Raw genomic sequence first — 14,468 nt, 5'->3', positions numbered from 1 at the left:
ATTTCTGGATCCCCTGTTCTGATTTTGGAAATTCACCATAAATTTTTCAAAGATAATTATAAGTCATGATTTATATGTATAGATTCCTTATTGAGTATAGTTTTATTAGAAACAAACGGCATAGTCATTGAAACTCTGTACAAGGAGATATCTTATTCGTAATACACAGAGGTCAGAGAAGTCGAACCCTAAAATAGGGGATACTTTAACTAATAAACTGTACTAATTTGCAAGACCAAAAATTCTAGAAAAACATTAGTAAATATATATATGAGTCTAGTTTTAGGGAAAATTTACGTAATTGGATTTCAAGTTTTGGAACTCGAGATATGAATTTTTAAGCGACTGTGACGCAGATTGCTAGCTTGACTGAAAATTTTAAAAATAAATTGTTTGAGTTGTTTAAGAAATGAATTAAGTCTGTTAACACCTCGTGTTCGACTCCGGCGACGGTCTCGGGTACGGGGCATTACATTTGGTGGTATCAGAGCAGGTTTAGTCGGTTCTCGGACTAACTTAGCATGTGTAAAAGTTCAGCTATACATGCCACTGATCTGTGATAGTGTGATGTCTTCCGACGCGTATGAGTATTGTCTTATTTAGACAGGTTACTCTCCAACCGAAAGCTGCTACCGACCATGTTCAATGTTATGTAAAGGTATTTGAGTAAAATTATGATTATGATAAGTCTCGGTTCAGAAAAGTATGAATAAAAGTTTATGATACATATGTGATAAATATCCATATTTTCTTAATGCTTATATGATGTAGTGTATATGGCTTACTTGATAAGATGAACGGAATAAATAGAAAGTACTAGAGGTATGAATAAAAGTCATAATATTATGATACTGAATGAAAATGTCCTTGTCTTGATTTGGACGTCGAATGTTGATGAATGCTAATGATATATAATTTTATAAGATAAAGGATTATAATGAAATGAACTTATCTATGTTAAATTGTTGGACCTGAATTATATGATTGTAATGATATGTACATGATGATGCATGAAATGAATGTTGTGATTGTGATGCAAATATCTATGTTTGTTTGGCCTTATATGATGTCATGAGCATGAATTAATTTAATTAAATGAATGGATAAGTAAAGCTATCTAGAAAACATAGAATGTACGCATAAGTATATTGTCTAAATGGGACAATAGGAAAATTTGTGTAAGCCAACATGAATGTTGCATTGCCTGAATGAATGACATGATTTTGATGATGTTGCTATGATGATGGAAGTTGTGTCATATGTGTATGTATAAGAAAGTCGAGTCGAGGTCCTACAACCCTCCCCTTCATCAAGTGGTACTTATAATGGAATTTCATGAGATTTGTATTGAATAAGTTTCCGGTTGAGAACCCAAAGAGTTTAGTGATAGAATAATTATAAGTATGATCAAAGATTGAAAATGAGCTGATAAGTAAAGTCAGAGTCAGTAAAGTATCAGATTGATATAAAGATTATTGGAATTATGCACTGTCCCAGTTAGAGAAGAAAATTCTCTTTGGTAAATCGAATTACTCAGGTGCAAGGTCGAGAAAAGTGTAAATCAAAATTTATTTAGAACTGACCTTCTTTAGTGAATGGTTTAATATGAAATTTGTGATGGCAGAACTAGTTGGGGAAATGATATTTGAAATGTGAACTATCTGAATGTGACATTATGACCGGATGATTTAGCGATCTCTTTTGAGATGTTCTATGTGTTTACCCGTTCTCGTAAATATTTCTATGGCTATTGATCTTTTGAAGAAATTCTTGTTATATAGGAATGTCTTCTAATTCTAGTGTTGGATGAAAGCATTGGTAGTCTGACTGGTTTATAATTTATATTGCTCTATTTCATCGGGTATTCTATTCCATTTCGTCTGATAAGAATTGATGAGAGAATACATATGATATTATGATTTTGTTTCTTCTACTTGATGCTTCATCTGATATATATGTATGGGAAGATATATTGTTCTTGTTATATTTGATTCCAGTGGGATTAAATGATATTTTCTTTTGGACTTTCTTTCTTTGAAGAATTATCGGGTATTTCGTATTTTCTCTATGAGTTTGGTTTTCGATTCTCCGGCATAGTATCGTATCTTGGATTTCTTTATTCGGTTTTCTTGCTATCTTTGTTCTATAATTTGTCAATTATGACTCATGTTCGAAGTACGTTCTTCAGCTCGTGATAATCATGTCAAATATGACTATACTTCTAATTTGATCTTGGTAATGTGGTGATTTTAGTATTAGGATTTTTTTTCTAATTTCTGTGTAAGGATTTGACATCAATAAAGGCATAGGTGATAAAAGCACGAGTTTCAGTCGGTATGGTGAATTATTTATTTGAAAGATTTCATGTGACAATTATGTCAGGATTATTTTTCTCAAGTCTGATAATATAATTTCATTTTTGTACTGATAAAAGAGTAAATAGTCTGAACGAAAAGTGTATATTTATTAGAAAGAGTTGGATATTAGTTAAAGTCACTACGAATGATAAGGTTTTCATCTTGTGAAAGCTGAAAAGTTTATTACATGTTGACAAAGTTTGGATAGATGAGAATATTGGTAACTGAAGCGTCTGAACTAGACTAGTCTACATTGAGTAAAGACTTCCTGACTTTCAATAATGTACCGTTGTATGAATTGTGATGTGTTTCAAGACAGTGAGGTAATGTGATAGTTTAGAGCTTTCGATGTTACATAAAATCGGAGTTGTTAAAAAGGGTTAAAGCCGAGCATTGGAATCTATCAAAATTATCCTTGTCAGTGTTGATATTGGGATGGAAATGAGAAGGATTATTCTTGAGGCCATATCAGAATTAATTCCATAGCAGAAAGAGGAAAATGTGATGTATCCTATTGTTAAATGTTTAGCGAGATCTATAAATCATATCTGTATTGAATGAATTCCTACTCATCAGATTCATGGAATTTTAGGTCTCTTTGATTGTTGGATTTCTTGGAATTCCGGTCTCCATTAAACAAGTTAAGATCCAAGTTTTATGTCATGATATCATGGGAAACTGAGAAGGGTTGAAAATTTAAGAACAGTTGAGAGTTGAGACTGTAAGCTTTCAGATCATATGAGAAATTAAAGAGATGTATTGGAGGTACAGCCTAAGTGAAAGTTCTTCGGCACCGAATATGAGATTAAAAGTGAAGACCACTTTTCTGGTAAGATTTTCGGGGACGAAAATCCCTAAAGGGGGGAGAGTTGTAATATCCTGATTTTGGGCCTAGTCGGAATAGCGGATTCGTGACCACAAAATCCGAGACAGAAATAATTATTTTATGATTATTTTGAGGTCTATGATATGATTGCATGATTGTGTGAAAATTTCGTGAAGAAATTTTATGCATAAAGTGCTTAAATTGAAATTAGCGACTAAATCGAATAATTTGTAAAACTTGCATTCTAGAAGTTTCTAGTATGAAATTGTTTTGAAATATTAATTAGGAGGTCTTAAATAGCAATTTTACCAATTTCTAAGTCTATGGACAAAAATTAGACATGGATGGAATTTTTGGAAAGTTTAGTAGTAAGGGCATTTTGGTCATTTAGGGGTAAAATGAATTAAAATACAAAATTAAAAGCTAATTTTGCTCATGTTCAACCCCATGGCCGAATATAGCAAGGAGAAACCATGGCTAGGGTTTTTCAAGCTTCCAAGCTCGATTGTAAGTCTGTTCTAGCCTCATTTTTAATGATTTTACGTTTTGGAGTCCTTAGCTCGATTAAGCTTATGCTAGCAATAATTCAACCTAGGGTTCATATTTGGAAAAATACCCATAGGTGAAATTTGTGTATTTTGGTGTTTTATGATAGAATATGAGGTTTTAAATTATGTTAGACAACTTGTACTACTCGGTTTTAAGTGAAAACGAGCAAAAGGGCTTAATCGGTAAAAATACCTAATAGTCATAAGTACATGTTAGAGTGAGAATTTGATGTTACCATAGAAGGGAAAAATGATCAGCATGTCATAAAACATAAGAAAATAGGCTGAATTTTAATTGACGAGCTTTGGGGAAAAAGTGTAAATATGCGAAAGTTTAGGGGCAAAACTGTAATTTTGCTAAAATATGATTTTGGGTCAATTTGTATAATGTGAGTCCTAATTAGACTATATTTTAAATGATAGAGCAAGGAAAACTAAAATTCAGGCTAAAATGGGCAAAATACCAAGTTGTGGACGAAATGGTAAAAGTAGCCATTTTCGCATACGAGGTAAGTTCATATGTAAATGTTGGTAACATAGTTATTATTTTAAATGTTTTAATGTTATTTAAATGATATGATAATTATTATGAAATATTATACTGTGATAATTGTTTGTTAATATGTCAAATTATGTGATGTATTTGGAAAATGTGAAATACTACTGAGTATCGGTAACGGCATTCCGTAGAATATGGTTGAGACACATGATTGGGAAAAAGGTCCCGTTGAACCTTAGGAATGGATTAGGATACAAGTGATATATCACTAGGATATTTGGGCATCCCAACTCGTTGAGTTGAGCCCGAGTTCACTTATGGATGCGAATGTCCGAACTCGTTGAGTTGAGTCCAAGTTCGAGAGATGTAACTAGGCATCCGAGCTCGTTGAGTTGAGTCTGAGTTCACTTATGGATGCGAATGTCCGAACTCGTTGAGTTGAGTTCGAGTTCGAGAGATGTAACTAGGCATCCGAGCTCATTGAATTGAGTCCGAGTTCACTTATGGATGCGAACGCCCGAGCTCGTTGAGTTGAGTCCGAGTTCACTTATGGGCGGGTTACATGGTAGTTTGGCTACATATGTGGCACTTATGTGCAAACTTTCCATGTATCCGAATTATATTCCGATGTGTTCAACGGGTAAAATTCTACTCAAATGGAGGAATACTCGAGATGAAAGGGACGTATTGGTAAGTGTTGTGAAATGAATACTTTGAACAGGTATGTACTTAACCCTCAGGTTGAAAACTCGATATAACAACAATATGGTAAGATGATAAATGAAAATGCGATATGAATGTCTCGGTGATGATTATGCAAATGATGTTTTATGTTTGAGTATATAGTTGTGTTACTTGCTATTTGCATGTGAGCTTACTAAGCATTTATGCTTACTCCCTCCTTTTCATTCCTTGTAGTGTTGACAAGCCAGCGGAAATCGGGAGCGATCGGAGGCACACTCACACTATCCGTATACCATCTTGGCATAATGGCTTGTATATTTTGAGTATGGCATGTATAGCATTATAATCATTTTGTATATAGGGTCTTATGATATGGTTATTGAGTGGTATAGAAATGCTTGGTAATGATTAGCCATTGGAATGGCTAATCATGATCATATTTGGTGTTATGTATGCTAAATTGCTAGCTAATCCATGGAAACCATGAAATAGGTAAAATTTACCATAAAATAGATTCAGACAGCAACAGTGATGTGAGTTTGAAAAATCATTAAAAATAGTAGAGATACAATTAGATGATGAATAAAATATGGAATTGAAGAATTATGAGTCTATTTTCATATGGATGGAACAAAATAGGTATATGAGTTATATTTTATGAGATGTTTAAATTTTTGTGAAACAAGTCTAGAGCGATTTCTGGATCTCCTATTCTGATTTTGGAAATTCACCATAAATTTTTAAAAGATAATTATAAGTCATGATTTATATGTACAGATTCCTTATTTAGTCTAGTTTTATTAGAAACAAACGGCATAGTCATTGAAACTCTGTACAAGGAGATATCTGATTCGTAATACACAGAGGTCAGAGCAGTCGAACCCTGAAACAGGGGATACTTTAACTAATAAACTGTACTAATTTGCTAGACCAAAAATTCCAGAAAAAAATTAGTAAATAGATATATGAGTCTAGTTTTAGGAAAAATTTACAAAATTGGATTTCGAGTTTTGGAACTCGAGATATGAATTTTTAAGCGACTGTGACGCAGATTGCTAGCTTGACTAAAAATTTTAAAAATAAATTGTTTGAGCTGTTTAAGTAATGAATTAAGTCTGTTAACACCTCGTGTTCGACTCCGGTGACGGTCTCGGGTACGGGGCGTTACATTTTTAGTATGAAATTGCTTTGGGATATTAAATAGGAGGTCTTAAATAGCAATTTGACTCATTCCTAAGTTATGGACAAAAGTTGGACATGGAGGGAATTTTTGGAAAGTTTAGTAGTAAGGGTATTTTGGTCATTTGTATATTAAATGAAATAAAATGGGAAAAATAACATAAAATTGGTCATCATCTTCACTAGTTGCTGCCGAAATTTTCTCTCCTCCATAGCTAGGGTTTCTTCAATTTTCAAGCTTCATAGTAAGTGATTTCAAGTCCCGTTTTTAATGTTCTTCACATTTTTGAAATCCTCGTAGCTCGGTTTACTTATTTCTACCATTATTTCGAGTTAGGGTGTATGTTTAAAAATTTACCCATGAATGATAGGCATGTATTGTGTTGTTTGATGGTAGAATATGAATGTTTGAAGTTAGGAGAACGATCTTTTCTAAGCGATTTTTAACGAAAACGAGCAAAACGGCATAATCGATAAAAATACCTATTGTTCATAACTATGTGTTAGAGTGAAAATTTGATGTTTCCATAGAAGAGAAAAATGATCAGTAGGTCATTAAACATAAGAATAAGGTCTGAAATTAAATTTCCGAGCCTTGGGGCAAAATCATAATTTTGTAAAAGTTAGGGGGCAAAAATGTAATTTTTGTATAATGTGATTTTTGAATTAAAATAAATATTTTGAGTGTTAAATGAACTAAATATGTTGTTATAGATCAAGAAAAGCATGGAATCGACCTCGAACGGGGAAAGGAGAAAGTTTTGGACTAAATTGCAAAATTCCCATATTTTGCACCGAGGTAAGTTTGTATGTAAATAAACATTAATTTCATTTACATTCTTATATTTCAGCCTATTATATATATATATATATATATTAGATGATGTTGAAGTATAAATCGACTATTGGAAGAATGGAAATAAGTAATAGAGAGATCCGGTTGAACATTGGAAGATCGAATAAAATAGAGGGTAGTAGCTAGGTCACATGTATGATGCCAAGTGCACATCATGTGTACAAGAAAGCTACGAGATACTATGTAGTAGCTAGGTCACATGTGTGATACGGGATGTATCCCATATAGACAAGAGAGCTACGTGAGAGATAAATGTAGCTAGGTCGCATGCGTGATTCCAAGTGAAGGACACCATGTAGACAAGAGAGCTATGATACAAATCGGCTAGGTTGCATGAGTGGTACTAAGTGTTCACCATGTGTACAAGAGAGCCGAATTAAATGAAATATGATGGTGGGGCTGTGTGCTGAGACCATCAAGTATCGAGGATTAATCCGAATTGTTCAACGGGATGGCTTTGTGGTGACATTGTAGTCATGGGCCTATACTTGTGATGTATGAAATGTAGTGAAAATGATTGTGCTATATATATATATAAGTTAAAATGAGGTTAGTACAAAGAATGTGTGAAAGAGTGAAATTAGCATTAAAACTGTTTTGGACAGTATCAGTGATGTGATTTTCAAAAATCACCAAAAATAGAAGGAATTTAATTAGAGGTTGAATGAGATGTTAAATTAAAGATTAATGAGTCTATTTTCATATAAAAGAAACATATCAAGCAAAGGAATTCTATATTTTGAGATATTTACAATTGAGTGTGACTTGCTGAGAATGACTATGTGATCCCCTGTTCCACCTTTGAAAAATCATTAAAAACTTTACAAAAAAAATTAAGAAATATAGTTTATATTCATAAATTCATTATTGAGTCTAGTTTTAAATGAAATAGGTTTCATGGTTATTTGAATTGTGTACTAAGAGAAATTCAATTCATAGTGAACAGAGATCAGATTAGTTGAGTGGTGTAACAGGGGAAACTTTAACTAATAAACTGTACTAATTGGCTGAACCAAAAATTCTATAAAAAAATTTAGTAAGGATTTTTATGAGTCTAGATTCAGGGAAATTTTACAGATTTGAATTTCGAGTTTTGTAACTCAAGTTATGATTTATTTAGTGATCATGACGCAGGAGGGACAGCTTGATCAAACCGGAGTAAAAAGTAAAAAAATTAAAAATATGATATAATTGAGTTATGTTGTAGACATATTTGATTCCTTATTTGTTATTTATATACTTACTTACTAAGCTATAATCTTACTTTATTTTCTCTCCTTGTCTTATAGTGTCATCCAGCTAGCACAGGAGTTAGAGATCGTTGAAGATCCGCCCGCACTATCAAATCCCTTGGTATCTGAACTCAACATTTTGAAATATGGCATGTATAGCAGACTTAGTTATTTTGTTACGTGTTATAATTGTCTAGGTTTAAAATACTACTTATAGTATCAAACTAATCATTTTGTATGAAGCCTTTGAAATTGGTTTGTATTGTTAATGGCATATGTTATAATGATTCATGATCAAATTGCACTCCATATTTTTGTTGGGTTTTATTTAATAGTATATACTATAATTTGTTAATAATACCTCGTACCCTATTCCGGCGATGGATACGGGTAAGGGGTGTTACATACAGACTTTGCGTGATAAGAAATTATATGCGAAGTTTAGAAAATGTGAATTCTGGTTACGAGAAGTCAGTTTTATGGGCCATATTGTATCAGCATCAGGTATTCGAGTTGATCTGAGCAAAATTTTAGCTATTTTGGATTGGAAGCCCCCGAAAAATGTCTCTGAAGCTCGTAGTTTTTTTGGACTGGCTGGTTATTATAGACGATTCATGAAAGGCTTTTCGATGATTATGACTCTGTTGATGAAGTTATTACAAAAAGATGTGAAATTTGAATGGTCTAAAAAGTGTCAGAAAAGCTTTGATCAATTGAAAGCCCTATTCACTGAAGCTCCAGTGTTAATACAACCCGAAATGGGTAAAGAATTTATGATTTATAGTGATGCTTTGTTGAATGGTCGAGGATGTGTATTGATGCAAGAAGGCAAAGTTATAGCTTATGCTTCTAAATAGTTGAAACCACACGAAAACAACTATCCGACACACGACCTTGAGTTATCTGGGATTGTGTTTGCTTTGAAAATTTGGTGCCACTATCTGCTTGGTGAGAAATGTCATGTATATTCTGATCATAAGAGTTTGAAATATCTGATGACTCATAAAGATTTCAATTTGCAACAGAGAAGATGGTTAAAACTATTAAAAGACTATGAGCTTGTTATTGAATATCATCTGGGAAAAACAAATGTTGTTGCTGATGCTTTGAGTCAAAAATCACTATTTACATTATGTGCCATGAATACTCATGTAGTTTTGTCTGATGAGGGTTCTGTTTTAGCTAAATTGAAAGCAAGACCTTTATTCATTCAACAGATTATTGATGCTCAGAAAGTTGATAATGAGATAATAGCAAAACGAGCTCAGTGTGATTTAGATTCTGATTCAGAATTCAGAGTTGATAAAGATGATTGTCTAAGATTCTAAAATTGAACTTGTGTTCTGAGAAAACCAGAGTTAATTTAGGTGATTTTGAACGAAGCTCACAACAGTCGTTTATCTGTTCATCCGGGTAGTACCAAAATGTACAATGATCTGAAATAGCTTTATTGGTGGCCTGGTATGAAGCATGATATCTCTGACTTTGTTTCTAAATGTCTAATCTGTCAGCAAGTTAAATATGAACATCAAGTGCCATTTGGTTTGTTACAACCGATTATGGTTCCAAAGTGGAAATGGGATAGAGTGACGATGGATTTTGTTTCAAGTTTGCCCTTATCTCCAAGAAAGAAAGATGCTATCTGGGTTGTGGTTGATAGATTAACGAAATCAGCCCATTTTATTCCGGTGCGATTAGATTACTTGCCTGATAAATTAGATGAGTTATACATTTCTGATATTGTGAGATTGCATGGTGTGTCATTATCTATTGTGTCAGACAGAGATCCGAGATTCACATTGCGATTTTGGAAGAAATTGCGAGATGCTTTGGGTACGAAATTGCACTTCAGTACTGCTTTTCACCTGCAGGCGGATGGTCAATCCGAGTGGATTATTCAGATTCTCAAAGATATGTAGAGATGTTGTATTCTTAAGTTTGAAGGTACGTGGGAACAGTATTTTCCTTTGATTGAATTCGCTTATAATAACAGTTTTCAATCGAGCATTAAAATGGCACCATACGAAGCATTATATGGTTGCAAATGTCGTACACCTTTGTATTTGATTGAGCTCAGGGAGAATAAGATTCACGGGGTTGACTTGATAACAGAGACTGAACAGAAAGTAAAAGTGATCCAAGATAGTCTGAAAGCAGCTTCCGATCATCAGAAATCTTATGAAGATTTGAAACAAAAAGACATTGAATTTAAGATCAGTGACAAAGTATTTTTGAAAGTCTCACCATGGAAGAAAGTACTCCGATTTGGCAGAAAAGGAAAATTGAGTCTGAGGTTCATTAGGCCGTATGAGATTATTGAGCGTATCGGGCCAGTTGCTTATCGTTGGTTATTTCCATCTGAGTTAGAAAAGATTCATAATGTGTTTCACGTATTGATGCTTCGACGAAACAGATCCGATCCTTTGCATGTAATTCCTCCATTTGAGATTGAGATTCAGTCTGATATGACTTACGAAGAAGAACAGATCCGTATTTTAGTTCGTGAAGTTAAAGAACTGTGAAATAAGAAAATTCCATTAGTAAAAGTGATGTGGCATCGACATGACGTCGAAGAGGCTACCTGGGAACCCGAAGATGCCATCAGACAACAATATCCGAATTTGTTCAATAGTAAGATTTTTGGCGACGAAAATCCCTAAGAGGGATAAATGTAATAGTCCGATTTAGACCCTAGTCAGAACAGTGGTTTTGGGACCACAAATTTGAGTCAAAAAAATATTTTTAATACTATTTTCCGTGCTTATTATATGTGAATTAGTATGTGTGAAAATTTCGTACGAAAATTTGATCGCTAGTGTGTTTAATTTTGAAAAAGGATCTAATCGTGTAAAATGTAAAAGTTACCCGCTATTTGTTAAAGTGCTTAATTAATTTCTCCTATTAAAAGAGAGGTCTTTATGTTGTTATTTGGCCATTGAACATATGAGTGGACATTAATGACCTTTTATATTAATGGTTTAAATGTTAATTAAATAAGGGTAAAATGGTAAATAGCTTATTTATGTATTATTAATAAAACCAAAATCAAAATTTGGTGTTATAATCATCCATATAGCTGAATGTTGAGAGAAAAAGAAGAAAAAAATATGGTTTTAGGGTTCGGCACTCATTTTTTTTATCAAGGTATGTAATTTGCTCGATTTTTGATAATTTCTACATTTTTGTGATCGTTGCTTAGTATACTATCAAGCCCATGTCTCAATTTCTGATTTTGTTGATGATTTTGAGTTGAGCAATCGATGAAACTATGAGCTTTGAGAAGTTTCATATTAGTAAATTAAAGATATGTGTTGGGTTAGTATATTTTGTCTTTGAATTTTTGATGAATTTGAGTAAATTGGACTAAATTGAAATAAATGAAATATGTGGGCTTGTATGAGCTATATGAAAATTCGGCTAGACATGTGTATAAAGAAATTATGTGTATTTTTTGAATTTCTGAAATAGGGACTAAAGTGTCAAAATGTGAAAATGTGAGGGCTAGTTTGTAAAGTGCCCTAAATATGTGTTTTTGGATTGATTTAAATGAATGTGGAATTGAATAAGTTAAATTTGAATTTATGTAGATCAAGAACTAAAGAAAACAAAATTAGATCGGGGAAAGTCAAAAGCCGTTGAGTAGCTGATTCTGTCTTTCCGAATCCGTATGAGGTAAGTCTATATACAAATAAATGTGTTTGTAATGGTTTACTTATGTTTAAATGCTATTGAACAATGGTGAATGGCTTATTGAATTGAATATGAGATATTTAAGAAAGTATGAACAAAGTTTTAACGTCTGAAAAGCCTCGTACGAACCATAGGAATAGTTAGGATACAAATGTCATGACATAGGATTCGGTATTTGTTTTTGTGTAAGACCACGTCTAGGACACTGGCATCGACTTATGATTTACGTGTAAGACCATGTCTGGGACATCGGCATCGTATTTGATTTCTTGTAAGACCCTGTCTAGGACAGTGTCATCGATATTTGATTACATGTAAGACCATGTCTGGGACGTTGGCATTGTACAAGCTTGTCGAGCTATCTACGTATCCTTATGATTCCGAACGGTTCAACAGGTATTCTGAGATAATGAATTATTATGTGATCATTTAACCGATTCAGGTACGTTCAAAATGAGTATCATATTTGATGTTGAAAGGTAAGTATATGTACCTTAGTGAACAAATGTTGATATGTGATAAAAGCATGAGAAAATATGTTATATGTGCTAAAGAATCAGCAATATGTGAAATGTATATGAACATTAAGGTTTGTGATGGTATTTGGCTATGAATTATATGTAATTTGATGATGCTTTTATGTTTAAAGTGTTAAGTTTATTTGTATTTGGCTTACTAAGCTTTTGAAAGCTTACTTTGTGTGTGTTTGCATTGTTTTATGGATATCATAGCTACCGGGAGCTCGGGGATCGTTGAGGATCGTCACCACGCTATCAAACTATATTTCGGTACCTTTTGAAAAAGTATATATTAAAGTATGGCATGTATAGGCTAGAAGTATTTGGATATGTTTTGTGAAGTGTACATATTTAGCCATGTGATTTGGCTTGGTTTTGATGGTGTATAAATGAGTTTTTGGTATGAATTATATGATGCAATATTATCTATGTGAAGTGTTTTGGAAGGCCAAGAAAGTTGGTCAATTTGGTATGTTTTTGGAATGTGCCTAGTGTGAAATTTGGTAAGGTTTTGGCATGAGCTTTGATTGTATGATTAAAGATTATGAAATCATATGTTTTGGTATGATTTTGACTTATGGGATGACATGTTTTAGTATGTGTTACAAGCATGAATTTGTTGTCAATGATATGGCATGAATATTGAATGTTTTGTGACTAAAATTGGTTGAAAATATGTTGTAAATGTGCTTGGTTTGATGCTTGTAGATTTGGCCGGAATTGGGTGGCAAATTGGCTTTTCAAATGGCCTATTTTTGTTCACACGGGCAGAGACACGAGCATGTGTCTCAGCCGTGTGTAATACACGGTCATGTTGTACAGTCTTGTGTCCCCTGGGGTACCTTATGATTTTAATTTAGTCTTAAGCACAGCTAAGGCACACGGGCGTGTGGCTAGCCGTGTGACCCAAGTCAGTTTTGACCACGGCCAAGACACACAAGCATGTCTTGTGGCCGTGTGATTGATACGTGATATTCACGATGAGATGTGGAAGTGCTGACAAATCTGATGGAGTGTCGCATCAATGTGATCAAAGCGTTGAAAACATTGCTACTCAAATTGTGTAAGATGCTTAGATATGTCAGATAGTGAGGCCGCAGCATGAACTGGACGATGAGGGGGTGGTGGCTGAGACGGTGGGTCCTCATGACGTGGAAGGACATCATCAGTAATGTCCTCGGGGTTTTCCTCCTCGACTGATTGGGCGAGGCGATACTGAGGAGGGTGAGTTCCACTTCGTTTCTCGATCATCCTCATATGTAGCATGCTTGAGATGCCTTATGGTCACATCTGGCCAATGAGGGTGAGTGAGGATGATTGGGCTGCTGTGTTGAGGAGCCCGAAGTGTCGTGCTAGTCGAGTCATATAGGGGCCAATAGAGATGACCCCCCTTCGATGTCGCTCCGTCTAGTGGCGAATGGCGAGGGCAATAAAGTAGGTGAGGTCGAAGACGTGCCCATTCGCCATACTCCATAGAAAGTAGGCATTGTTAGTATTGATGATGCTGGTGCTCTCTTGTCGACCTGTCAAAGTGTGTGCCAAGATGGAGTGTAGATACCTTAAGGATGGAGGGAGAGCGGTTGGGATCGTAGGTGGCCGAGTTAGGGACCATGGCTATCCAACACTTCGATAGGGAGTCGTGGATGTGGCGATGGAGGGTGTCGAGCTCGTTGTCTTCCATGAATTCCTCCGTGTATAGGCCCAATGCAGTACCGAACTCGGGCACACTCAACTAGCGGACTAGACCACTGAGACGGAGCTGGACCATTCCAGGATCATCGAAGTTGCTCATGACGTCTTGAACATGAAAAGTCGAGCTAATTTCTAGTGTTAGCTCAAGGTACGTCGGCTTGATAATTGCGAAGAAGAGTTCCCATAGATCGGTTGACAAGAGTGCTCTGATTGCATCAGCTAATTGGACTTGTTCGAGTGCGGTCCAGTCAATGCAGCGACCCACTCCTAAAGGTTGGGCCCGAAGTATTTGAAAAAGTTCTTCTTGGGGTCCCGCGAGAAACTGAAAGAAGGGGTGGCGAATCTTCGTGGTAGGACCCGAGGATGACGCTACTCCTTTCCTTTCCT

Source organism: Gossypium arboreum, chromosome 3 (genome assembly GCF_025698485.1).
Source record: "Gossypium arboreum isolate Shixiya-1 chromosome 3, ASM2569848v2, whole genome shotgun sequence".
Taxonomy (NCBI): Eukaryota; Viridiplantae; Streptophyta; class Magnoliopsida; order Malvales; family Malvaceae; genus Gossypium; species Gossypium arboreum.
The sequence above is the reverse complement of the archived record's forward strand: the minus strand, read 5'-3'. Positions refer to the sequence as shown.